Source organism: Alexandromys fortis, unplaced genomic scaffold (assembly GCF_014885135.2).
Source record: "Alexandromys fortis isolate MF-2015 unplaced genomic scaffold, M_Fortis_MF-2015_v1.1 scaffold_144, whole genome shotgun sequence".
Lineage (NCBI taxonomy): Eukaryota > Metazoa > Chordata > Mammalia > Rodentia > Cricetidae > Alexandromys > Alexandromys fortis.
In genome coordinates, this window is record NW_026068021.1 from 1,634,419 (window position 1) to 1,662,344 (window position 27,926).

The 27,926-nt window shown below is 39.7% G+C and overlaps 1 protein-coding gene and 1 long non-coding RNA gene across 2 annotated transcripts in view; both read right to left on the bottom strand.

The window, feature by feature from the left end:
- Nucleotides 1-27,926, bottom strand: part of Sdk1 (sidekick cell adhesion molecule 1) — a 961,631-nt gene that overhangs the window by 886,377 nt on the left and 47,328 nt on the right. The window lies entirely within an intron of this gene.
- Nucleotides 17,941-27,926, bottom strand: part of LOC126514336 (uncharacterized) — a 34,987-nt gene continuing 25,001 nt past the window's right edge. Inside the window, exon 3 of the long non-coding RNA XR_007595553.1 lies at nt 17,941-18,065. This is a non-coding gene — a long non-coding RNA (uncharacterized lncRNA). The remainder of the gene's footprint in view (nt 18,066-27,926) is intronic.

Sequence of the window (27,926 nt, forward strand, 5' to 3'; positions counted from 1 at the left end):
TCTCTCTCTCTCTCTCTCTCTCTCTCTCTCTCTCTCTCTCTCTCTCTCTCTCTCTCTCTGCAGCAAAGCCCCTACTAGACACTATGAGCTAACAAACAAAACATCTAGTGCCAGAAATGGGTTGCCTCTTTTGAAGTTGCTGGCAATAAGGTCCCATACATTCTCAAAGATTACAGGCTAGTGCCGTTGCTCTTGTTTACCCTCTAGAATAGCGGTTTCACAACTGTAATTTTCTAACTCTTATGAATTGTAATGTAAATAAATGTGTTTTCTGACAGTCTTAGGTGGCCCCTACGAAAGGGTCATTCATCACTCACCCACCCCCCACCAAGGGTCCCAACCCACAGGTTGAGAACCGCAGCTCTAGAACTTAACAGCAAGACCCTATTGCTGAAGACAACACATATACTCAAGTCATAAAGCATGATGAAATCAAGCTGGTGTTCACCTGGAAGTATGTATGTAGTAGCTAGCTTGGGGCTACCAGAGGAGAAAAATAAACATCGCTCTTACTCACCCATGAGCCCTAGAAGTTACAATAATGACTGGCCTGGCAAGACATGTCCACTGATGCAAAAGTGGACATATATCATGAGAATAGCCAATACTTTCTGTTTGTATTTACCTCCTAGGCCACAAGAGAAACTCATGCTATGGCTAGACAGGTCCTACGTCCTAGTGGGGAACAAACTGCAATTACTCTGCTAAATGGACACAGTATTAAACCAACTCCTAACGACTCATCCGTGTATCTCTCAACCCCTAATCAAAGAGGCTTCTATTTGCAATAGGTGGTAATTAACACAAAGACTCAGAACTAGCCAAGGTGCAAAGAAAAAGAAACCACAGAATGCTCAGTCCTAAATGATACATAGATACTGCATCATCTCCCCTGAAGATTCAGGGATCATTGCAGAAAAGGAGTGTAAGAGCCAGAGGCAGTGTAAGACCACAAAGCGACTGTGTACTTCTGGACACAGAGGGGCAGCTGAACATATAAACTCATAATGGCTGAGATAGAATGCACAAAGTGTGTAAGCTCAAGCCACACTAGATGCCAGCATGGAGATGCCTTGGGCAGGAAATCCCTCCCCTATCTGTGGAGCTATTGGCTGGGGTAGGGATAGATGGTTTTCTATAGGAGTGCAGCCACTAGCAAGTTAACCAAGCCCCAGTGGAAGACCATATATCTAAGAATATTTGAGCAGCACAAACTGGTCTTGATAGGGTTTAAAATAATAATAATAATAATAATAAATACACAATGTTGTGTAGCTAAGAAAGCGTTCATGTGGATCTAGGAAGCGTTGGGAGGGGAAGTGAATATGATCAAACTATGTATGAGATACTCAAAGAAATAATAAATGATTTTTAAAATAAATACAGCAGAGATAACTCATTATATGTTGTCTCTAAAAACTTCTATCTATTCCTTAAAATATCAGTTTTAAAGTATAGCAGTTTGCCACTTTAATGTTCATCCTCAAACTAAAAACGATCTGCAGGCATGTGACTCACCAGTTTGAAGCCTCAGCATACGTGGAGTAAATAGTGATCTGAGGACTCAAAATCCCATGTGCTCAAAATTTCACTACTGTCCATGTCGAATATCTCACAAACACATGGGAAGAGCCAACATGAAAATTCCCCAACTTCCTATGAAGACAAGGGACCCTAACATAAGGGCTACCATGGCAACAGTAGACCAGGGTTACAATATCTGACCAAACAAGCACTATTAGCTAGTCACATACTCCCACAAAGTATCAAAAACACTTGGAAAAGAGGGACTTATATGCTTCAACAACTGTCTTCAGCAACTGAGTTATTGCTGAAAAATAGAATCAATAATTCTAAGAAGCCAATTCCAGAAAAAAGCACTGAAAGGCAAATGTTTCAATTTGTTTATAGACAGATACTTTCTAATCCCCCTCTCAATAAACACTCAGACATGCTTCATTGGCTCACATCACTGGCCTGACCTCTGAGCCAGCTAGCACAGAGCTACCCAATAGCTCAGTCGACCTACTGTGGGATGCCTATTTTTCTATACACATGTCTGATGAGCCTCAATTCAACAGCAACTGGAATGTGGGTAACTTAAGAGGTTCACTCATTCATCCCACAGACTGTTCAGAAGTTGTTCTGAACATACTTGATTGTGGTTAGCCAACAATACAACAGAGTATAAAACTAATTTGACTTCTGGCTGCTTGGAGTCCACATCCTAACCCCAAATAAGAGAGCTGATAGTGGTGGAAAATGTCAAAGAAAGGCTCTTCTGGTAACGATGGTGGTGAAGCGTATGTCTCAAGACTCATTCTGCCAGTCTTCCAAACTCTAAGGGCTACAGCCTGAGAGAACTCCTTCCTAGAACTTCCTCAATGATATCATTCCTCTCTGCAGAAGCTCCAGGATGCAATCAAGAGCAGCACACCCCTAGGAACCCCACAAAACCTAGAGACGCTGGCTTGAAACTGCTGAAGGCTTCAGCGTGAGACTCTTACTGGAGAAGCTGCCCTAGCATGGCTGTTTCAGCACTAGTGTTCTCAGCGCTCCCAACAGAAGTCCCAGAATCCTGACAGGACATCAGCACTACAGAATCACTGCAGCAGCCTGCTATTAGAAGAGACACATTAGAAGGTATCCAAAATGTTTTATTGGAATATATTTCTGGCCAGGGGTCAAATCACTCATCACAAGCAAAAGTAAATAATTTAAAAGCTACAAATATAGCCTCTGGGATGATTATGAGAATAGCCTGCCAGTGCAGCTCCCCAACTGCCAGCTCACCTGAGGCACTGGCTGGACTTCTCAAATCTCAGGGGAGTAAAAGCTTAGACAGGCACCACATCCGACCTACAAGTATATAACCTAGAGTGGAATACTTTTACTTTGGAAACCCAGAACCCTGATAGTGGAAATCTGGAGTCCCCTGGCTCTGCTCCTCCATTAGTTTAAACTCTGCAGAACCAGGATAGCTGCCAAATAGCAACACACCCACAACCAGCAATCCAACAGGAAAAGGCATCCATCCCATGACAACCTTACCGATCACAAGCCTTGCCCTTACTAACACTGCACCTCCAAGGGCTTGCTCTGAGTTTCTATGATCAGCAGAAATGGAGGCGAGTATCCTTGAGGATAATGCTAGATCCTGCAGTTCTAAGCAACACAGTCTATACACTCAAGTCTTTAATTTAGATTTTCTACAAAAAAAAAAAAAAAAAAGACAACAACAAAAAAACTGCATTTAATGTTCTAAACTACAATTTAGAAGTGGTCATATTATTTTGAACCTAAATTTGCCAAAAAGAGAAAAATAGTAGTTAAGATGTTTAGTTTTCTTAGTAAATCTTAAAAACCACATCCTGGCACCAGGCAGAATGCATTCTTATTTATGGCAATGCAAGTACATAGAAAGGCTTAGAAATCAAGTCTTCTAGAGTATGGCTGCCAATTAGATTAATTTCCAAAATCAATATCAATGCTCAGAGCTGCCTCAATCTTCAATCCTAACTGTAAAGCGATTCCAGTGAGCACTTAATTTTGACATTGCTTTTATAGAAAAATGTTTTTATGAGTCATACCTAACTGATGCTGCAAGCTCAAAAGAACATTTAATGATTAGATTAGCTAATCATTCCAAATATTCTGCCCTCATTAAAATAAGTTAGTATTGAAACAAACTGTCAAGAATCCCCATACCAGTACAAGAACTGAACAGGAACAGCTTCTGTATCCACTCAGGAGTATTGCATTACATTATTCTAGCTGCATTACTAAACACAGATTTTTTTTTAAAAGCAAACATAACTGCAGTGTAAAACTAAGTGTGCAAGAGGAAAACACACCAGAGACTCACTAATAGTAAACCCAGCACAAGATTCACAGGTTAGCTGCTCTCTGATGCTGTCACTGCAGACGCACTGGGCACAGAGTATCACGAACTCTTAAACCCCCACACTTAGCTCATCCAAGGCTGACTGTCTTCATCTTCAATTCTGCAGGCCAAGCTAGATGACCCAAGGTCTTTATCGTCAGCTCACAAACTTGCTGGGCTTTTGTTTGCTTTTTTTCTGTTTTGTCTTGTTTTTTTTTTTTTTTTATGGGGAGTATCTGTGTTTTGGTTGGTTGGTTGGTTGGTTGGTTGGTTGGTTGGTTGGTTGGTTAGTTTCAGAGAAGGCAAGGCACCCAGAGCCTTGAAGACGGTATGCTCCTAAGGATAGAGACACACGACTCCCATGAGAAATGGAGAATAGGTTTAAATAGGTTGATGTGCTCTGATAGCTATTCTCCCTATGAGAACAGATTTTCAAATGAAATGTTTAAACACTGAGAGCTTATAGCATGTGTGTAGAAGAGAGCGGAAGTCTCTGAAATTAGTTGTCAGGAAGCAAGCTAATAGGAGTTTAAAAACAAACAAGTTCTATTCAGTTACATTACATTGTAACAATCACAGATTGAACACCTATTTCCTAGCTTGCACCAAAAATTCACATTCAGAATGAACAGCAAAACTAAACACTGGAAAGAGAAAACTAAAATGTGGAGATAATAAAGATATTAAAGGAGGGAATCATAGCTCCTTCACAAAGCCATAGCTTACCATGCAAATTACACTGCAGGAGCTGGTGGATAAGCTCATGGAACACCAGCCTTAATCTTTAAAGAAGTGATAAACACATGGGCTGCTGGGAGCTGGTGATGTCCTGCTTCGTGTCTGGGTGGCGATTGCTCAGGTGTTTATTTTACACTTGGGTGAACTGTACATCTGCTTTATGCACTTTCTGTTACATTTCACCAGAAAGTAAAAAGGCTGACAAAATTTAAAGGAACAGCAAACCTGAAGAGGGAAAACACTATCTCAATTTTAAAGAACTACAAGCATTACATTTAGTAAGAACCTGTACCAAGATTCTGAAAAGCTATACACCATTGAAATTCATACTATGTAAAACCTTGGCCAACACTGTTGTCAAAAGCTAGAGTGGAGTACCGTATTTCTATCGCATTGCTCACGGAGAAATGAGAACAAAATGGAGGGCTATCACAGGTCTGACAGCTGTGTGGTCTTAACTTTGGGAAGAGAAAAGGAGGTAAGGACAAGTTCAACCCACTCTGTAGAGGTATCCTGGAGTTCTACGTTACCCTTCCTACACATGAATGGGAGAATACAGACGATATCACAGCACATTTAGCTGATAATTAATTTGGGAATTAAAGATAAATTGTGTAGCTGTTCTCAGAACAGGATCAGAAGCCTCTGTTGGAGTATAAATGTAAAGACAGGGATTTACAGAGATAAATGTATAGGCTGCTGAACAGAGAACTGAAGGTGTACCTGGTGGCTACTTATTTCTTCTCTGAAAGGCACACACGAAGAAGGAAATAGAGAAGAGTGAAGAATGAAGAGCCGATGCAAAGAACAGAAATATAACCTGTCTAGAAACACGAAGGGAGTGTGCATGTGTGTGTGTGTCTGTGTGTGTGTGTATAACTGTCACCTATTGTAAGGAATACTTCTTATAGTTTAACAAAGAACACTTGATCTAGTTTCACAAAAAATTCACAATCTTTACTTAGAATATATTCTGAAATTTTGTTACTTTTAAAAAGCCTTCTTGCAAGTTTTAATAATATATATCAATTGAATTAACAAATAACATAACTGAAAAAGGATTCAATACGGCCACACATGTCCCACTCTAATACAAAGAAAGAAAACTGGAAAATAAACCTCAGTTTAGCTATAATCATGTAATTAGAGTTTCCCAGCAGATTTAAGAATATAAGCCATATTCACAGGCATTAAGTTTGTCTGGGGGATTATTTTAAGCATCTACTATCACACGACAGCAAAGCCTCTTTAACATGATCAGCTGAGTTTACCTTTAATAGTTTCCTTATTTAAGATCATTTCAGGCTACTTTCCCTTTGGAATATTTAAGCATGGTCCAGTCAATAATATTTTGCCCTCACCCTTCAGGACATATTTTTAATAAGAGCAAAGGTTAATGCCCCTTAGCTAACAGAGCTATTTAAACAGTCCACTCTAGAACTCCGAAGTCAATACGATTGACAAAGAAACACAATCAACTGTGGGTGATTTAATAAATGTAGCTATGAAATACATGGAAAATTATATAGGAGTGATTTGACTTGATTCCTTCCAGAAGCTGTGAAAGTATTAACACAAATAGATTTCCTAACTAAAGATGTTATGATAATTAAATACAATTTTGATTATGTTCCCTATACCAATATTTATGAGAAAACTAATTTCTGAAGTGATGGCAAGTACCAACTTATCCTGCAGCTCCAGCTTCCCAGACACAAATGGGCGGCATAAAAGGAAGTCACATTATCTTCTGATTGGTCGACAGCCTTGCCTCTTTACTAACTCAATAGTAGTCTAAAACACTGATTTAAAGTCCAGAGCTATTCTGACAGGTGTAAGATGGTATCTTAAAGTTGTCTTGATTTGCATTTCCCTGATCGCTAAGGAAGTTGAGCATGACCTTAGGTGTCTTTTGGCCATTTGAACTTCTTCTGTTGAGAGATCTCTGTTCAGCTCAGTGCACCATTTTATAATTTGGTTGATTAGCCTTTTACGGTCTAGTTTCTTGAGTTCTTTATATATTTTGGAGATCAGACCTTTGTCAGTTGCGTGGTTGGTGAAGATTTTCTCCCAGTCAGTGGGTTGCCTTTCTATCTTAGCGACAGTGTCCTTTGCTTTACAGAAGCTTCTCAGTCTCAGGAGGTCCCATTTATTCAATGAGGCCCTTACTGTCTGTGCTGCTGGGTTTATACGTAGGAAGTGGTCTCCTGTGCCCACGTGTTGTAGACTACTTCCCACTTTCTCTTCTATCAGGTTCAGACTGATATTGAGGTCTTTAATCCACTTGGACTTGAGTTTTGTGCATGGTGATAGATATGGATCTATTTTCATTCTTCTACAGATTGACATCCAGTTTTGCCAGCACAATTTGTTGAAGATGCTCTCTTTTTTTCCATTGTATACTTTTAGCTCCTTTATCGAAAATCAGGTGCTCATAGATTTGTGGGTTAAAGTCAGGGTCTTCTATTCGATTCCATTGGTCGACTTCTCTGTTTTTATGCCAATACCAAGCTGTTTTCAATACTGTAGCTCTGTAATAGAGTTTGAAGTCAGGGATGGTAATGCCTCCAGACGTTCCTTTATTGTATAAGAAAAAAAAATAAAGTCCAGAGCTACCAGGGCAGCTGTTACCCAGGCTAGTTTCATAAACTCACAAGGCACTATAAGGAGTACCCATGTGGAGGCTGAGCCAGGTCATGCTCGGAGGGGTGAGGTCTTGCCTCCAAATGATCTGCACGTAGAATCCAGGATGAACAGTCCTTCATCCAGCCATGAGCAGTGTGGGCCCTTTATGAAATACTCTGTCTTTGTCTCAGTCACTGGTCGTCTCTAGTCATGGCAGAGAGGAAGCACCATTGCTTGTAAGAGGTCTGAAAACCAACTCCAGCCAATTCAGAACTTCACTGAAGGCACTGCTAATGAGGGCTGTATATGGCTGAGGATGTGTCTCAGCAACGCCCGGCATATGCAAGACCCTGGATTCCATCCCCAGCATTCCTACTCAAGAAAGAGAGCGACATGGTAACTTTTCGATTTACTAAGAGTAGAAACAGAGAGTGTGTTACTAATTCAAACAGAGACCTAGATTGAACAATTCATTTGAGCCTTAAACTTTTCAGAAATTATGGATCCTTAAAAAAAAAATCAGAAGACACGCAAGTTCTACATTCGGCGCCTGTTATAAATACAAACGTGAAAGGAGGTTACACCTACTTTTATTCTAAATGCATCAATTTTCAAAATAACCCCATGATGAAACATACTCACGTGAGTGTGGAAGTAGCTAACCAGAATGAAGTCGAGCACACTAAGGAAAGGATAGCGGAGAAGGATATAATGGGCTTAATGGGTCTTGCATTTTTCCATGCCATTGCTTACATCACCCTCTACTCAAAAAAAAAAGATTACAGTAAGAATGGGAAACAAAGCACAGAGAACTGCCTTAGGAAAAGAGACTGAATCGGGTAATGTGAAAATTGTCAAAGAGAAAGAGCTAATGAGATGATGGGTGTGAGCACTGAGAACGTATACATGTTGGTAACACTCACATCATCTCGATGTCCTCAGGACAGGGCCTCTGCACTCAACCATGTGCACAGCTCATCCCTACATCCACACGCTGCGTTACTTCTTCAAACCTAGTGCCCATTCTCAGTTTGATCCCCCACTCCTTCAAAACACAGGTCAGCTCAGTCTATTACAAGCCATCATGAATGCCTGAATGTTTACATGCTCTTTGGAACTTTAAAAAATAATAATTCTACAAAGAACCAATAATCAGAATCAATATGAAACTATCTATATTATGGTCTAGGAGGTCCTTCTGTATTTGCATTGCTTTCATTGGTTGAGTAAAGAAACTGCCTTGGCCTTTTGATAGGGCAGCCCTTAGGTGGGTGGAGTAGACAGAACAGAATGCTGGGAAGAAGGTAAGACAGGCAGACACCATGAGTCTCCTGCCTGAGATGGATGTAGGTTAGAATCTTTCCCAGTAAGCCACAACCTCATGGTTACATAGATTATTAGAAATGGGTTAAACTAATATGGGAGAGTTAGCCAATAAGAGGCTAGAAATAATGGCCCATGCAGTAATTTAATTAATATAATTTCTGTGTGGTTATTTTTGGTGTAAGCTAGCCGGGCAGGGCAGAACAAGGGGCCCTGTGCTCCTCACTACAAAATTATGTTTTTCCTCCAAAACAATAATGGGCAGGAATAGTACAACAAAAGACAACGTATCTGTGAGGGCAACTAGAGGCTCCTCTGCTACTGTTCAAATATGGATCAGGAAATAATGTTCCTCAACTTGCCTGAGCCTCAAATTTCCATAAATATGAAGTCAAGAACTCAAAACCCAGGCTCAGCTGTAGCTGCAAATCCAGAAGTACATCTCCTGTGTTCAGTAAACACAAAGCTTCTGGTTCTGGCAAACCCTCCTGCCACCCTCCAGCACACAATCCCAAGCCTTGTGGAAGGAAAAGCTCTCAAAAAAATTCCTAGAATGTTTAAGTACCAAATATTCAAATATAAAAATTCCAAATTATGTCAATTTGTACAGTTATTAAGTTTGCAACACATTTTTTTTGTTTTTAAATGAAGACTGCTCCCTTTGAGTAAATGTTTACAATAAAATGTGCGATCACCCACAAATGGACTGCTCCATTTCTAGACTGAGATATCCTATCAGTTCTTGACTTATTTTGGAATGATACCTGTTGATTGGGGAAATCACACCATTTCAATTATTTGGAATTTACTGGAGCTTGTTTTAGAGTCCAATACATAATCATTGGTGACGCTGTGTGTGCATGGGCAGAGTGAAGTACACAGAACTAGTGATCTATGTCTATGAGCTCACATCCATCAATCATGTTCTTCAAATCATCCCTAGCCTTACGAGTTTCCACCTGCCAATACATCAATTATTCAGAAAGGTATGCAAATGTCCCACCACACTTGCAGATTTAGTCATTTCCCTTCTATTTCTGCATATTTTTACTTTCTGGACTTTGTTCCTGAGCTCCTGGATGCTAACACCCCTGTGTCTGCTGAACCGAGACATTTTCACTGCACAGTGATCTTCATCTTCAATGGTCTCTGCTTTGATGTCTATTTTATCTGATATCAATACAGCTACACCAACTTCCTTTTGATTAGCATGAGTCTGAAATACAATTTTCCAGTCCACTGCCTCCTGTAACCTTCGGTTTGGCATATGTTTCTTATAAACTGAGCAGCTTGAGGTTTTGTTGATTTTATCCAATCTGACCACATTTGTCTATTAACTGAATGATCTAGTCTATTTACATTTATTGTAATTACTGGAATGCCAATTTCTAACTACCATGTTGTCTATTATTCCTGCTCCTCTGTATCTCTTTTCTTCCAGGATGGTAATGGTGTTAAGTCATTTTCCCTTCCCCTTCATGTTTGTTTTGAGTAATGAAAATAAATTATTAGGGAAACAAAATGACTTATCAATTTTTATTAATTTTTATGTGAACAAATATAACTTTCCTAGTTAATAAATTCTCATGCTTTTGGCTGATAGCAAAACAGAAGACATAAAAACTTCATGAAATTTCAATGCTGCTGTCAAATTGTTAAGGATAACCAATCATGGAAGCACAATGCCACACACTGAAACAGACTCTAAGGACAACCAACTGTTTAGGCAGTAACCAAAACATTTTCGAATCGGTTTCAATTCTTGTAGCTTTACTTTTTATAAAAATAAATGTTGGTCTCATTGAATAGCTATGCATTCAGAATTATTGGTCCTGTGGCAAAAAGGTGTCGCCAACAAAAATGGTTAATCTTGACTATCAACTTGATAAGCTAGAGAATCACAATAAAAACAACCCAAAGGCTCCATCTATATAGGTGTTTCCAGAAAGACTTAACTGAGTACAGAAAACCCACTCTGAATGTAGTGGCGCCATTCCATGGGCTGAAGTTGCAGATGGAATAAAAATGAGAAATGGAGCTGAGCATTCATCCATCTCTTTGTTTTCTGAATGTGCATGCAAAGCAACCAGCTGCTCCAGGCTCCTGCTGCTATGCCTTCTGGCCAGGATAGACTATACCCTCAAACTGTGCGCCAAAATACACCCTAAGGTTGGGTCTTGTTTGGTCAAAGGAACTAGAAAATTAACTAATAGGCTTTCCCTTTAACATTTAGCCCCAAATATAAACCAGTTGAAGAGGTAGGGTAGAGAGATGGCTCAGTGGTTAAGAGACTGGCTGTTCTTGCAGAGGACTCGGGTTTAATCCCTAGCACCCACATGGTAGCTCACAAACACCTGCAATTCCGTTCCAGGGCTCCAACAATCTCTTGTAGCCTCCATAGACACTAGGTACATAAGTCATATATGCAGACATGCATGCAGACAAAATAAAATTTTATAATTAAAAGAAAGAATTGAAGTCGAATTCTTCAGCAACAGTATATTTCATCTTTAATGCTGAAGAATATGTTAATGATAATAATCTTACTAATTTTTTAAATTTTACAAAGCCAATAGTATCCTGAGAAATGAACAAACAGCTATAGTTTAGCATTATAAAGCAATGGGGTTAATATGAACTGTTCAATGAATTTAGGAGTCAAAGCTGAGGCATCCCTAAGAAAAGGTTACCAAGGCCTTACATGGTAGACAAAGTAAGACTGGATAAGACTCTGTCTGGTGATCCAAAGACCTCCTCACAGTCCTACAGTTGATTAGAGTCAAGAAAAATGACTTGGACCCTAGAAAGTCTAAGGCAATCAATTATATAAAGCAAAATGACATTATCAGACTGATTAGTAACTTACAAGAAAAGAAATACCTGCCAAGAAGACTGAACACAGAACTCCGCTGGTCAATGTATCTGTCCCACTAGACAAACTACACTGAAAACAGAGCAATAATCAGGCAAACACTCCATCAATTTGGAGTGGCAGCAGAAAGTGTGGGTTCCTGGTTTCAGGAGTTCACAGCACACTGAGCACACATCCGCTGTGTGCACATGCTTCCCAGAGCATGCTCCCCCAGCATTTAATGACTGCGTAGGCAATGACAAACTTTGTGCTCCAGGGTTTTTTTTTTTCCAACTTCATTGTTAAATGACAACCTGTTTCATTTGTGGCATATTCATCCTACAATGACTGGCTTTGGTAGGTGTCTCTCCTTTGATCCATTATATCCTGACAGAATCAAAGCAGCTTTGAGCATTTCATCGTCAACAACGCAGCACTTCTCTAGCTAGGCTACATTAAAGAACTAGCCTAAAAGTGAGAAATACAAAATTTCCTAACTCTCTTTTCCAACTGTTTACTTTATCAAGAGCCAAACAGCCCCAAGGAGTATGTCCTGAACAAACCCAGTTCAGGATGCTCTTTCAAGATATTGTGACATATTGTGGTAAAAAATAACCTTACAGGCTCCTGTTCTATACCATTCCCTTCCTACCCTCCAGCTTCCAAAAGCAAGCGCTTCCCATCTGCCAAGACAACTCTTCCAGGGCATGTCACCCAGTCACACTCAGGCCTGCCCAGGCTGAAGAACCAAGCTGAATTTCATCCTATTGTAAACCCAGTTCTTCCCGTCTGCCTCTCCCACCTTGTTCCACTTTTCCAGCCTGGGGCTGGTTAGCCTCTTCTTCAGAGAGTAACTCCAATGACAGCCTTCTCTGTAGGTGATAACAAGCTGCAATCTAATGAGAACAAGATCCTGCTCTTATCACCACACCACAGCCCTCATAAAGTCAAAGTTATGCACCTGCACACAGGATTTTTTTTTATTGTAACCACAGGGCAGGAGAGGACAATGAAGGACTGAGGAAAAAAGCACCAAAAACTGTAAGAGAGCCCGAGATACAGAAGGACAGGAGGAAAATGACAAAACTAAAGTTCACTTTGAGAAACGACTGCCTAGGGGCAAAGAGGAGAAAGAGCAGACCAGTCATTACTCTGTGTGACAGGGCCAAAAGCTGGGCACGCACTATACAGCTAGGACAGAGCCCACACAGGAAGGCACAGAGTCTCAGACCACTTCACATCAACCCAATAGAGCTTTACGTAATTACCAACATTAGCAAACGCTCTCCAATTTAATGTCTGTTGCCATATACTAGACTCTCCTTGGCGTGTTCTATCATTGATTTTATTTGATCTATCTAAAAGGTCCTAACAATAATAATAAAAGATAATAGCTCATCTTTATGAGCACTTAACTTTATAACAATTTTGAGTGACACACCAGTATCATTCTAGTCTGTATGTAAAGAAAGCTGCATTAGAGGAGTTAATTAAATTGCATAAGATGACATAGCCATGTAGAAGCAAGACGGAGAAAGTAAAGCCAGGCAGTGCACCTGGACACTGCATTAAAACAGAGTGAGCTGGGGAGATGGTTCAGTCAGAAAGTGTTGCTTTGTAAGCAAGAGAAATGAAGTCAATCCCCACAACCCACATTTACAAAAAAGAAAAAAGATAAGCAAGGCTGGTGGCAGGCACTGGAAATCCCAGTTCTGAGAAGGTAGAGATAGGTGTATTCTTGGTCATCCAGGCTGACCGGGGAGCTCTAAGACAATGAGAGATGCTGTCTCCAAACACAGAGGAGATGGATCCTAAGGCACAACACAAACACTGGCCTAAGGTCTTCTCCCACCACACACACACACACACACACACACACACACACACACACACACACACACAAATATCTGAGACCATAATTAGTTTGTTCTCTCTGATGTAAATGCCATGACAACATCAGTTGAGGGAAGCATAAAGCCTGACCTACCAAGATCACAGGATGCACTGAAATCTGACTTTATCTAATGTCTACTCTAATAATACTCCTCTTGTGCATATATTCAAAATTTAAATATTCATAAAAGAGGGTTCTTATATTTATGCTCAACATCCACTTGTTTTCTCAGGCCACCTTTGCAAAACAAACCATAAAAGGAAAGGAAAAAAAATACCCTATGGCATTTGTAACAGACTAGATACCAAGCCACACTCTAACGCATAAATTATTCCCTAGGAATTAATAAAGTACTCAAGAAACTTGTATTAACTCTTTCAGGCCACTAGGGTATCATTCACTGAACTAAATTCTTAATTTACTAAAATGATACACAAGAGGTTCAGAAGTAAATAACTTCTCCAAGGGCACAGGAAAAAAGGAAGAAAAAGAACAAACGAAAACAGCTTGTGAAGGCACTTAGGAATATAAACTTAAATCATCACAAAATAGAGTCGATCAACAGAAAAACACGGTTCCAACAGATTCACCTCAGGAGTTGGGGCAGGACTGCAACAGAAGCATGGCTAGAAACACGGAGACCTTTGGGGTAGAAAGTCACCTGGGACAGAGCAAGGAACCAACGCTAGGACCAAACCTTGCCCTAGCACCCAGCAGGTGCAAAAGGAGAGCTGGTTTGCTCCTGCTTCACCAGGTATACACAGAGGGCCCTGGGACTAATTCCCCCACCTCCAACAGGCACGGGGATGACGTACCACGTGGCAGTTCTGACTTCCTACAGACCTGTCTGACAGTCCTTCCCACCTGTCCCATCTCAATGGAAGCATATCAGCATCTCAGGTCTCCAGCAATGGGTGTAACATTACCTAGCTCAGGTCTCCAGCAATGGGTGTAACATTACCTAGCTCAGGTCTCCAGCAATGGGTGTAACATTACCTAGCTCAGGCACTCAAGGTGATAGAAACACTATTAAGGCAAAGTTAATTATGCTCTTTAATCTGTAAATCACTACTAGTTACAGTACCAGGAGATTTATGTCGAGGACTGTTGCCAGTACACAACTGTTATAAGAACATGAAAAAAATCATTTCTTTTAAATCAAGTAAGTCATTGGAGAGGAATTAGTGAAGGAAGTGTCATCTAAGTAGGGTCTGGGAAGACAACTACAGCAAAACAGAATAGTATGCAGAGGCAGATGCAGATTCAGGAGACAGCAATCAAAGCATAAGAAAAACACAAGCAGACACAAGGAAGTGAGTACCAAGTTCTTTAGGCAGCAGCAAGACTAACTGCAGACTATGGCATATAAAATGAAACTCTTGATTCATTCAGGTTGTTTGGGAAGCTAAGGATTCGATTTAAGGCCTTGTACATACTAGGCAAATGCTCTACTACTGAGCCATGGCCCAAATCTCTCACTGAGGGATTCTGGACAGGTATTCTACCACTGAGCCACACCCCAGCCCCTCACTGGGGGATTCTAGGCAGGGGCTCTACCACTGAGCCACACCCCAGCCCCTCACTGGGGGATTCTAGGCAGGTGTTCTACCACTGAGCCACTCCCCAGTCCCTCACTGGGGGATTCTAGGCAAGTGTTCTACTGCTGAGCCATAGTCCCAAACATTCTTGGCAAGTCCTCCATCTGTGAGCTACACACCTAGCCCTCTAGATTTCTTTAGCTAAAAGGGAAAGGGAAAACACTCTCTGCACTTCTAGATTCTTTTCAAATGTGACTTTACTGGCATTTCTCTTCCAATTCTGTTTCCTGTCACTGTCCTCCTTTGTATTTTTGCCATACAACATTTGTAGTTAAGATATAACTGGCCATACTGGTTATGGCTTCACTGTTGTTACCTGTTCTAAGGTTCCTTGCTCATCAGTGTACCTTTGATCTTCTATCCTACTGAAGGACATCCAGCTGCTCAGATTCCACACTGCACCTGCTCACAGGAGGTAGAGTCTTCCATCACACCCTTAGGCTTATCTACCAGAAATCTACTCCTCTGACATCTCCCAGAACAAAGGGTTGTCTTGTCCTTCATCTTAATTGAACAGTCCATAATTGTAACTCATCCCAGGGGAGTACGAAGGCAACCAATAGATTTGTATATGCCAAAATCTGGCTCAACATTCTAGTCTAAGGTCTGAATGTTTACATAATCCAAAAATCTATTTCAGTATTTTCTTCTCAGGACTGAGGGTTAGTGGGAGAGTATCTGCTTCATACTCAGGAGATTTAATGTGACTATCATCTCCATAAAGGATGTGCTTCTGCACCCTTGGGTACCATTTTAGTAAATTAAGAACTTCTTTACTGAATAGTGTCCTGGTATTCTGAGTTATCCGCAGAAGACAAGGTGAGGAAGAAAAATAGGAAAAAAAAAACAACAGTATTTTGTCTTCAAAAGGTGACCATGTTCAGCTCCACTTCAATAAAGTAGAAAATCTACTAATTTTGTAAGAACAATATCCTTAACAGACAGCCTAGCCATAAGTCAGATGTGGGGGTGAACCTCTATCATACAAGCATTTGAAAGGTGGAGACAGGAAAACAAAATATGCTAATCCTATTAAAAGTCACCCTCAGCCCAGAGCAAGTTTAAATTCCATCTGAGCAATATGAGACTATTTTAAATTTAATAAAAATTAAAAAAAAAACCACTGTTCCGTGTAGCATGTTTGTGTTTAGTGTCAGCATTGGTGGCTCATGGTCACATGTGCTCTCAGTAAGCTCTCATGTTCTTGCTGTGAGCATCAAACAAGATAATGTATAAACCACCTCTGACATAAAAGTGTATAATATGTGCCGGTTGATTGTTGTCACCACTGAGGTGTTGTAATGATGTAATGTTGTAAACACTTGTTTGTTTCCCGGCTGCCCAGACTTCTGAAATAACCACCCAGAAACTGTCTTATTTAAATCACTGCTTGGCCCATTAGCTCTAGCTTCTTATTGACTATGTCTTGCACCTTAATTTAACCCATCTCCATTCAACTGTACATCACCACGAGGTCGTGGCCTACTAGCAAAGTTTCAGTGTGTCTGTCTCCAGCGCAGCTCCGTGGTTTCTTCCTGACTCTGACTCCTTTATCCCAGCATTCAGTTTAGTTTCCCCCACCTACCTAAGTTCTGCCCTATCAACAGGCCAAGGTAGTTTCTTTGTTCACCAATGGTATTCACAGCATACAGAGGGAAATCCCATACCACTGAGGTACCAAAGAATATAGTATAGGTGGAGAATTTCAAGTAATTTCATAAAAACCAAGCCCACAGACTTCTGTTACTGGCAGGAAACAAGGAGAAAAGACTGAAACTGGGAGATGAAAGCCTTCTGGAAGGCTAACCAATAGCACCTTACTGACAATGGCAAAATCCCCGAGCATCACGTCTGAGATAAGATGATGTAGTCACCCCAGCCCCACCTCCCTCTAACCATATCTTACTAACATCCCATATAGCACACAGCCAACTTATCCAGCAGGTTCGAGAGTCGGATCTCCCTTCTGAAGACAAGAAACCCTCCTTAAAAGACTTTAGACAGAAGTATACAAATTACCTAAAGATGCCATTTAGCAACTTGCAATTCTAAATCTTAAAAAATCAGACCATAAAACTGGATATAGAAACATTCATCAATGGAACTGAACTAGAAGACGTGTCTTGATTCTTAGAGTTTAAAAGGCTAAAAGAAAAGAAGGGCTAAGAAACAGTGTGTGGTGATTGCGGTGCTAACAAAGAGGAAGAGATCACTGCTGTCACAGCCGTCCAAAGTGTATGAATCCAGACAGGGTCAATATCATCCCAACAGACCCTGATTAATGCCAGAAGTAAGCAACACGAGAAATTTTATGGCCCATAAGTAGGAAACACTGAAAAGGGAAGGGCACAGCCACAGGGGCACACACCACTGAAGGACTTCCAAGGACGGCAGTGGCTCAGGTCTAGAAACTGGGTTTCTGTGAACATGTCATAGGCAACTAGTAAAAGCAATTTTCTAAAATCATGAAAACACACATTATTGAATGATGGTTGGTTGCTTTATTTTGTTGTTTTAAAGAGCCTCATGGTACAAATATGTAAGTAAAAGATTTTAAAGTATTTCACAACATTGAATCGGGATTTTATATAACCATTTCTCAGAAGAATATGATTTCTTTAAAAGTCACAGCTACTTCAGGCTATTTACATGGTATGTTTATATTAAATTAGGAGGTTGGCTAGTATCTTTGTAATCTCATTTAATATATGTTATATTCCAGTACGTTTTTGCAATGTGTTCTTTTGATGTTAACATATTTAAGCAGTGGGACAGTTACTATGAAATAAGTCAGGTCTTACAGAACACAGGCCATTATATCTGCAAAAACATCCACACTGTACAACCAATAAATCACTTAGAAATTAAAAAAAAATCCTCCAACTCAAAAACAGAAAGAAAAAAAAAAACCCAGCTCCTAATGGCATTCTTTCCATGCACTGCCATGCAGTAGTGATCAAAGCATGTTCCAAATAGCCCCCGGCTTCTGCAGCAACACTTGAAGGTTTCCAACTTTTAAAAATAGACACATTTTTAACTCTATAATAATGCACGAGAATCATTGTGAGAGGAGTACAACTTCAAACTTTTCCATGTAGAAGTCCCCAAGAGCACCACCTTATGTAGTGAGGTTCATCTGTGCATGTGCAGGCCCTGCAATAAAGCAAATCTGACATTACCATACAAGGGAATGGCTCATGGTTATCATGTCATTAGACACAAAGGCTCAGCACACATCCCTTTCTGTATCTGGGTTGGCCAAGAATTTATGTTCTCTCTTACAGAACTATATTACCAAGCACACTTCTGCAACACGCATGTGCCAAATAAAATTATACCCCAGGCAGGAACAGGCCCATCTGACTGCAACGTGCTTCTAGCATGCCATTATGTCCAGCAACAGCAAATGAGGACACAATATCCATCTATTCTGAGACCATAATGTAGTTTTAATGTTTGTTGCAAATTTGTCGATCTTTCTTTTCTATTTATGATAATAACAAGAGCAGCTGTCACATTTTTATTCAGCATGGAAATAAAAACTTTCCACAATTCTCTTCTAAGCTCCTGTATCAGAATGACTAAAGCCCATCTAGAAATTGCAAGGAAAACTATTTTAAAGCTAGTAACAGCCAATGCTTACATCAGAATTTTCTCAGATATCAAACAACTAAACTATAGAACAATTGGATGCCGTGCTTTGGACAAAGCCTCCGTTTTGTACGAGGAAAGGAGACCTGGAGATTATTAGCATAGCAATGTGAAGGCACTGAACACTACAGAAGTACACACTTCAACACAGCTAAGACATAAATTATAGTGTTAGGCACAATGGACAATTTTCAGAGCATTTCTTTAAATTGGTTATGAAGGAGATTTGTTTTTTTTTTCTTTTGTTAACAGGAAAGGCATTTAGTTCTATAGATTTTTCCCTGCATGTGCTTTTCATTTTGCTCCATAAACTTCAGTAGGAAACATTCCTTTTATTGCTTTGCTTAATCTAACTAAACTTTTAATTAAAATTTACCTGCATTCCCAGCTTTTAGGATCTTTTCGTGTGTTTCAAAACCCAGTGATCTGACACCTACATATCTTCACTGCTACCTTCCCTTCATAAATGTTGTGTTTTACTAATGTTTCCTTGTAATCATGTTTAGGGATATAAAGTATAATATCCAATTGTTCTGATAGATTAACCAGTCCTGCTTCCTTTCTGCATTCAGATGCTATCTCTTTATTTTAATCTTTAACAACAAATGAAGTGTAACTTATACCCAACTGCATTTTTAAAAGGCAGTCTCCAATCTTGTCCCTTACCAAAAATTCATTCTGTTTTTTTTCTTTTGAGACAGTGTCTCATGTAGTTCAGACTGGCCTCCAACTCACTACGTAAGGGGGTGACCTTGAACTCCTGCCCCTCCAGTCTCTACCTCCCAAGAGTTGGATTAGCAGGGTGCACCATCACATCCAGTTTAATCAGTGCTGAGAGGTAACCCAGGGTTCGTGCATGCTAGGCAGACACTCTTCAACCTGAGCTTCATCCTCAGCCCCGTTCACATTTTTCAGTTATCTTTTATCACAAATTCTAAGTCCACATGCATTTGTAAGAAATGCTTCAGAGACTCCACCTGTCTTCCATCAAGTTTGTCAAAACACATCACCACCAGTATCTACAATGCAATATGGCACCAGCCTATTGACACCGACATAGTCAAAATGTAGCAGAACATGTTCACCACCACACAGATGCAGGTGGTGGGCTCAGTAGCCACTCAGGTTCTTCCTACCTTCATCTGCTACTGGAGTACAAAGAGCCACATATCTGTTTTCTGTTCACAATATGCTGTCATTTACAATTATATAAATCACATCATGCAGTCTGTAATCTTTTCGAAATGGCTTTTTGTCATCCTGTATTGCTTCACCTTTTGTTCCTTTTTATTGTGAGAAACAATCATGATACAGATGTACTGCTGTTTGGGTAATCACTCACCCACTCAAGGATTTCAGGGTTGGTTTCAGAGTGGCGATAAAAACGTTTCTAGGAACATTTGTGTCCGGACTCTTACACAACTGTTTTCATTTCTCTGGGATAAACACGTAGGCCTGCATCTGCTAGGCTGTCAATTCCACAGAGTGGCTGCATCCGTTCCATTCCACAGCCATGTGTAGGTGATGCTCTCTCTCTCTCTCAATCCTCACAGGCATTCGGTGCTGTCATTGGTTTTTACTTTGGCCATTTAACAGTAGTTACTCTGGATGGCTTTCTCATTTCCCTATTGGCTAATGATGCTGCCTGTCTTTTTCTGGTTTTATTTACCATCTTATATATAGCCATCTATAGATGTCTTCTGCTGTTATATGAGGGCTGTTAATTCGTTCCCAGCTGTTCAGCCCCAAATGAAACACACAGAAACCATATTATTTGAAATACTGTTTGGCCAATAACTTAAGTGTATCTCTTGCTAACTCATATCTTAAATTAACCTATCTCCATTAATCTGTGTATTGCCTCAAGGCTGTGGCTTACCGGGTAAAGTTTCAGCGTCTGTCACTGGAAAGAGGCTATACATACAACAAAATTGACCTTAAATTTTCATCAATAAAGCAAGATCCATACCAATGCAAATCTCTATAGCATTTTGCTCACTTTCTAACTGGACTAGTTTATGTGTCACTTTTGAGAGTTCTTTTTTTTTTTTTTTTTTTTTTTGGTTTTTCGAGACAGGGTTTCTCTGTGGTTTTGGAGCCTGTCCTGGAACTAGCTCTGTAGACCAGGCTGGTCTCGAANCCCGAGTGCTGGGATTAAAGGCGTGCGCCACCACCGCCCGGCTTGAGAGTTCTTAATACACTTTAGATACTAATCTTTCGGGTAGTATACAAACAGGTTTAGTGCAAGTGTTTTATACCACTCTATACCTTGACTTTTCTTTCTCTTTATGTGATCTTTCATGAATTAAAAGTTCTTCTACATACGGGACACATACTTTTATGGGATATCATGGATTACACATTTAGCATGGCCTAGTCTATGATCTTAAAAACTTTCTACTATTTTTTCCAGAGCTTTCATAATTTTACATTTAAATCCATAATCTGAGTTCATCTTACTTAAGATATAGAATTTAAATTGAGATCTATCCACTAATGATAGCTTATGCTGAAGTGGATGTAGGGTAAAGGGAACACTCCTCCATTGTTGGTGGGAGTGCAAACTTGTACAGCCCCTTTGGAAATGAGTATGGAGATTTCTCATAAAATTAGAAAACATCCTACCTCAAGACTCAGCAATACCACTTTTGGTATATATCCAAAGGATGCTCAATCGTGCCACAAGGACATGTGCTCAACTATGTTCATAGCAGCATTGTTTGTAATAGCCAGAACCTGGAAACAACTTAGATGCCTCTCAACTAAAGAATGGATAAAGAATTTGTGATGCATTTGCACAATGGAACGCTACACAGCAGTAAAAAAAAAATAATGATATCTTGACATTTGCATGCAAATGGATGGAGCTAGAAAAAAACATATTGAGTGAGGTAACCCAGACCAGAAAAACAAATATAATATGTACTCATAAGTGGCTTTTAGACATAAAGCAAAGAAAAACCAGCCTACAGCCCACAACCCTAGAGACCAAGACAACAAAGAGGACTCTAAGAGAAACATACATGGATCTACACAGGAAGGAGAAACAGACAAGACTTTTTTGAGTAAATTGGGAACATGGGGCTCATGAAAGAGAGTAGAAGGGGAGGGGAGAGAAGGAAGTGGAAAATACGTATACCTCAATAAAAACAATTAAAAAAGTTGAGGTGCATCATTTTGTCTGTGGGCATTTAACTGTTCTAGCATCACTTTTTTTTCTAAATCTATCATGTGTGTATGTGTGTGTATCCGTGTGCATACCTCAATATGCATGTGGAAGTCAAAGGACAACTGATAGGAGCCTGTTCTCTCCTTACATCATGTGAGCTTTGGGAATCAAACTCAGGTCATCCAGCTTGGCAGCAATCACCCACACTCTTTAAGCCATCTCACCAGTCCAATGTTGGTATGTTTCTTGATTATTCTATTGTTTTGATCTACAAGTCTATTCTCTTTGCCAGTACCACAACACCATAATTGCTGCACCTATAGGAAAGCCATTAATATCAATACAGTCATCCAATAAACTATAATCTTTCACCTTTCATAATACTGCTTTAACCTCACTGCAACCTATCCCTCTACACACACACACACACACACACACAAGTAAATAAATAAAATAGTAATGCAGCCTAGGTCTTCAAAACAATTTTGCTAAGGTTTTGTAGAAATGTATAAATTTGGAGCTGGAGAGAGAGAGATGGTTCAGCATTAAAAGCCCTTGCTCTTACAGAGGACCTGAGTTCAGTTCCCAGAACCCATGTCAGAAAGCTCACAATCATCTGCAACTCAAGGAGACCGAATGCCTTTGTCTGACTTCTAGGGACACCCTCACATGTGTGGCACCTGCACGTGCATATGCACACACACAAACACATTCAAATAAAATAAAATATTGTAAAAAGAAGTTGTACAATTTGAGAAGAAATAACACATTGACTATGGTGAACCTTGCAGAATAAGTGAGTAGGATATGTCAACATTCAGGTGCTCTGACTCCTTTAACCACAATTTTTAAGTAAATCCTACCCATGTTGAAATTTACACCCATGTGCTTTGTGTCCTCTGGAGCAACTGTAAATGGCAATGTGTTCATTTCAGTTGCTCATATTCGATACAGAAAAGTGACTTTTGATCTTATTTGTAGTGGTTATATTGTATACCAAAGAAGTTCAGGGAACTGGATAAATGGCTCTGTGGATAACAGCACTGGTTGCTCTTCTAAAGAACCTGGGTAAAATATTCATCACATAAAATAAAAATTTTTAAATAAAGTTTTTATTTTTCTACATTCCTTGGGGTTTTCTCATACAAAAAAAAAAAGGATTCATCTCGTGTTAGGGGAAAGGATAGCTTTGTTTTTCTTTTTCATCTGCTTGCATTTCATTCTTTTTCTATCAGTGATACACAGCTAGAACTTCTATTACTACTTTCGACAGACAAAGTAAGAGTATGCATCCCGGCCTTGTTTCCAATCTGAGAAGAAACAATCTATTTTTCAGTGTAAAGTACAGTCAGCCAGAGATAGTCTGGAGAAGATCCTCTTTATGTAGCTAAGAAAAATCTCCTTTAATTTCTAGTTTTCTAACTTTTTAATCATTAATGAACACTGAATTTATTAAATGTCTTTGAGGAAATCAACTGGCAGATCATATGAGAAATTTTTAAAGACTTTAAAATGTTCAATCAACCTTTGAATTCATGAAATAAACCACTTTTGATTATATTAGATACATTGTTGGAACTGATTCACTAATTTTGAAGAGTGTAGTCTGTAAGTTCATAAGAAATATGAGTTATAAAGTTTTGTTGATGTGTTTGATTTGAACTCCGGGTACAAAGGAACTCATATAATGACTACGAGCACTCCCTCTGCTTTTGAAACAAACTGATAACATGGGTGTTAATTCCTCCTTGTTGGTAGGTGCTCCAATAAAGATACCTGGGTCCAGAGATCTTTGGTAGAAGCTTTTCAACTAAGAATTCAGTATATTTAATCGCCATGCACTTAGGGCAATAGTCTCAAGTTGTTTCATTTTGATTGAGATTGGTAGATTTTAGATTTTGATTGAAAAAAATTTTAAACAATTAAAACTAGACATTATCTACCACTAAGTTGTTGAATGATAAGAACAAAGTCTTTCTTTTTCCAGCAATGCCTTTCATTCCATTACTATAGTGTACGATCTGTAGTGATGTCTTCCATTTCATTCTTTCTCGTTGTGAAATGTCTTCTTACTTTGTATCTTTGTCATTCTTCCTATAATTGTATCAATAGGTCTTTCCCAAGAATCAGCCTCTTGTAAGTTTTGTCCTTTCAATGTCATTGGCATCCACTCTTGACTTCCTTCTGCTTGCTCTGGGATTGTCTTGTTCTTTTTCTCGCTGCATGAAGTAGTAGTTTAGGTTGGACTGACCTTTCCTCTTTCTGAATGTAATCATTTAGCAGCTATAAATTCCCTTCTTAGTGCTGGTGCAAGCTACATCCTGTGTTCTTGATATATTGCATTTTCACTTATAATGTTTAAGTTTTTATTTCATGGACTTGTGGATTTAAAAGTATATTATTTAATTTTCAAGTGTTTGAAGAGCTTCCTGTTGATGCATTTTTAGTTTGATTGGATTACTCGCAAAATATACTTCATAAAATTTCAATCTTTTAAAATTATATTAGGTTTCATAGTTCAAGATCATGAATGTACTGATTAATTTTCCATGAGCAAATGAAAAAAATAGTACAGTTTGTTATTTATGGAAGTGTTTCTAAGTGCTCTAAATATTAGATTCTGTTACTCTTGCTGATTTCTTCTCTAATAGACCTATCTTTTGTTAAGGATGGAATGAAGACTCCAAGGTTTTTACCTGATTTACTTCTAAGACCCATCACTCTACAACTATTTAATTTCTTAAATTCAGCTTACCTGTTTCTCTTTTCTGCTCCACCAGTTCTAGTCTCATGGTTTTTGAGGCTATATGGAAGGTACACATATAGGGCTTTGTGTCTTCCTTTATTTTTATGCAGTTTCTCTGTTTCTGGTACTTTACTCTGAAAATCAGTTTTTTCTGACCTGCTTATGGATTCTCCTGTTTTGTTACTGCTTGCATAGTGTACCTCTCTCCAGCCTTTGCTTTCAACCTATGTCACTGTGTTGAAGTGAGTTTCCTACCAACAATGTTCTCATTTTACCCATCTCTTTCCTTCAAATGGTGTTATCTCACAGCAAGCAATCCATGTGTTTACTGATTTTGGATAATTACATCCCAACTCCCCCAAAAGATCCTAAGTTGAGGAAACTGTAGGCCAAAAATGCACTAAATACACACAAGTTCAATACACATGCTCAAGACACTTATATTCACTTAGAGTTAGACAGAATCACTTAACACAAATCACTTACAGCAAATGTAAATAATGTAGCTTAACAAGTACTGCACTGAAGTGAAAAATGGGATGAGTGTATGAAAATGCTATTATATTATTATAAAAGTGAAAAAATTCTAAGTTGAACCATCCAGTCTGGGATAAAATATAGGTGGCCCCGAATCCCCTCATTTAATTATGTTTCTCCATTCTTGCCTTTCTGTGAGTTATAAAAGCCTCTTATAAGTCCATTGTAATATGTACAGTGTTGTTGATTATTTTACACTGTAACGTATTGTATGCTACTAGTATCATTTTAACACTACAAATGAAAGAAACATAGCTCATTTAAACCCTTTTAACCAATTTTTAGTATAATTATTTCTTCTGCACGTAGCACATTATACTGCATTTTAATTTTAGTTTCAACCATTTAAGAAGATCATGAGCATACTCTACTGTTATTCCTATTTTTAACTACCCAGTGTTACTTACTTTCTGAAGGTCAAAGCCTCTGTTATCTCTCATGCTTTGGAGAACTTCCTTTATTTAACCTTTAATAGTATGTTTGTCAGCAATAAATTCTCGGTTTTCTTCCATCCAAGGTTTTATTTTCCTCTTCAGTCCTGGAGGATACTTTGGTTGCATATAGAAACTGTGATTAATAGCTTTTCTTGTAGCACTTGAAAGCTCTGTCTCTCTTTTTCTGGCCCCAGTGTTGCAGGCAGAGTTCCTCTTGCTCAGATCCCCATCTTTGGCTTGTAGAAGCTTAATGGTTGCATTAGTTATCTTTCTGATGGCTGTGGATAAAACACCATGACCAAAAGAAACTTATGGAAGAATGTATAGTTCCACATCAATATGAGGAAGCATAGCACCAAGGGGCAGGCAAGCTGAGAGCTCACAGCCTCAACCACAAGCAGAAAGCAAAGGAAGTGAACAGGATAAGAGGAGAGACTATAATTATGCAAAGTTTGTCACCGGTGATGTACCTCTTCCTTAGTCTCTTAATCCTCCCCAAAACAATGCCAACTGAGAACCAAGTGTTCAGATAAAAGAGCCTATTGGGATATTCTCATTCAGGTCATCACAATTATGATGCATCTTGCCATGGAATTAATCGGGTTTGTTTTGCTGGGTGTCATTTACCAAAATCAGGTTTTCAGATTATATCTAACTGGTTTTTTACTTGTTTGTTTGTTTCATTCTTGTTATCCTTTACTTCTAGAAATTAGATAACAAAGTTAGGTCTAAGAGACAGTAAAATTCTTTCAATGTATTTTGCTCTGTTGTTCTTCAAATTCATTCTCTTTGTTGACTGGCTGCTGAGCCCCATAAAGTGTAGTTATTTTCAGTTCTATAAGTTCCTTTGGTTCTTTTTAAATATAAATAATTCTATTTCTTAAGTGAGGTTTCCTAATCTCTTATTTTTAAGAGGATCTGTAATTTTGTGATACAACACTGTTATCATAGTGTCTTCTACTCCACAGGAGATGAATCTCAAACAATGGCATCTTTTGATTGACCATTCTCACTGGAGTATATTTTCTAGCTCTTGGATAAATAATTTCCTAATCTCATCCCCTGTGTATTTGATAGTAAGATCCTAGATCCTGTTCTATCTTTACCCTACCAGCGACTGGAAAGTGAAGTATGTTCTGATATCCGCTGTGGCCTCCCTCTCTGCCGTCACAGTGGCAAAAGAGAACTCACACTGCAGCTGTACAGACAGATAGGGTGGAAGTTCAGCTCACTGAAGTGGGGTTACAACTCACCACTTCTCTTCCCTCCCTGAAAATGGACAAACTTCCCCATCATGGTTCAAGCAGGGATGGGGACACTTAAAGACAAACCAACCAAGGGACTCCATTTGTACCAGAGAAGGCAAGGAGCAAAAAGAAATGCTAATTAGCCACATACCTTAGATTTTTACTTTTCGATCCCCATGGTTGGAAGACTAGAGCATTCTGCCTGTTTGCAGTGTCTGTAGGGTGGGGAAGGTAGGTCCCATGCTGTTTGGCCACAGTAGGACATGCACTGACAAAAGATTTCTTCTGTTAGACCTCCTGACCCTGCTTTTGGCATGGAGAAAATAGTCTTGTGGGAGTTTTTGTCTGTGCCTGCTAGTAGCTGAGGGAACTGAGGAGAGTGTCAGCACTCTATACTGGACGTGTGGTTGACAATAAAGAAACTGACAAGAACTCACCAGCTTGTCACTTCTCAAATCCTGAGGACAACAACTCCCTGACCCAGTGGTCAAGTCTCTGGAGTCTGGGTTGAAAATAATGGAATGAGCATTCCAGCCAGGGCAGTAGTGGGTAGGCTAAGCACAGGGCTTCACCTAGCCCTCCTCTCCTCCAAATTCGATACCAAGTCTCATCCCTAGCTCTGCAGCAGACCACCTGCTGTAGCCTCCCTCCCCTTCCTCCATCTCCAGCAAACTAACCTCCAAAAACTCCCCTCCAAACTTCCTTACCACATTCCTCACTTTATTCCAGCCCCCAATTCCAGCAGGCACTCCGTGGAAACCCAGGGGCCACCCCAGTCAGGGAAGCAAGTAGGCCAGCTGCAGATGCTCTCCTCTCCCTCTATTCCTCCAAGTCCAATTCTCCCCAGGATCATCCCTGTCTCTGTAGCAGACTACCTGCTGTGGCCTTTCCTCACTCTCTGCCTACATTCCCAGGGACTAAGCAGATCCTGGTGGAACACATTGCTTTTCACCCTCCTGTGGAACCTCTCAGCTCCCATCTCCTAGCCTATCCCCATTCCTAAGTGTCAGCTCCCAATACCTAGAAACACATTTTACATGGAACATCCAGTGGCCACACCAATCAGGATCCAGAAGAATGTCCCATCAGCCAATACTCAACCACCACACTCTCCTAAGAAACAGAGAGGGGGCAGGTGGAGCATAATAGCATATGCCTTTAATGGCAGCACTACAAAGGCAGAGTCTGAAGCAGGAGGTTCTCTGTGAATTCAAGGCCAGCCTGGTCTAT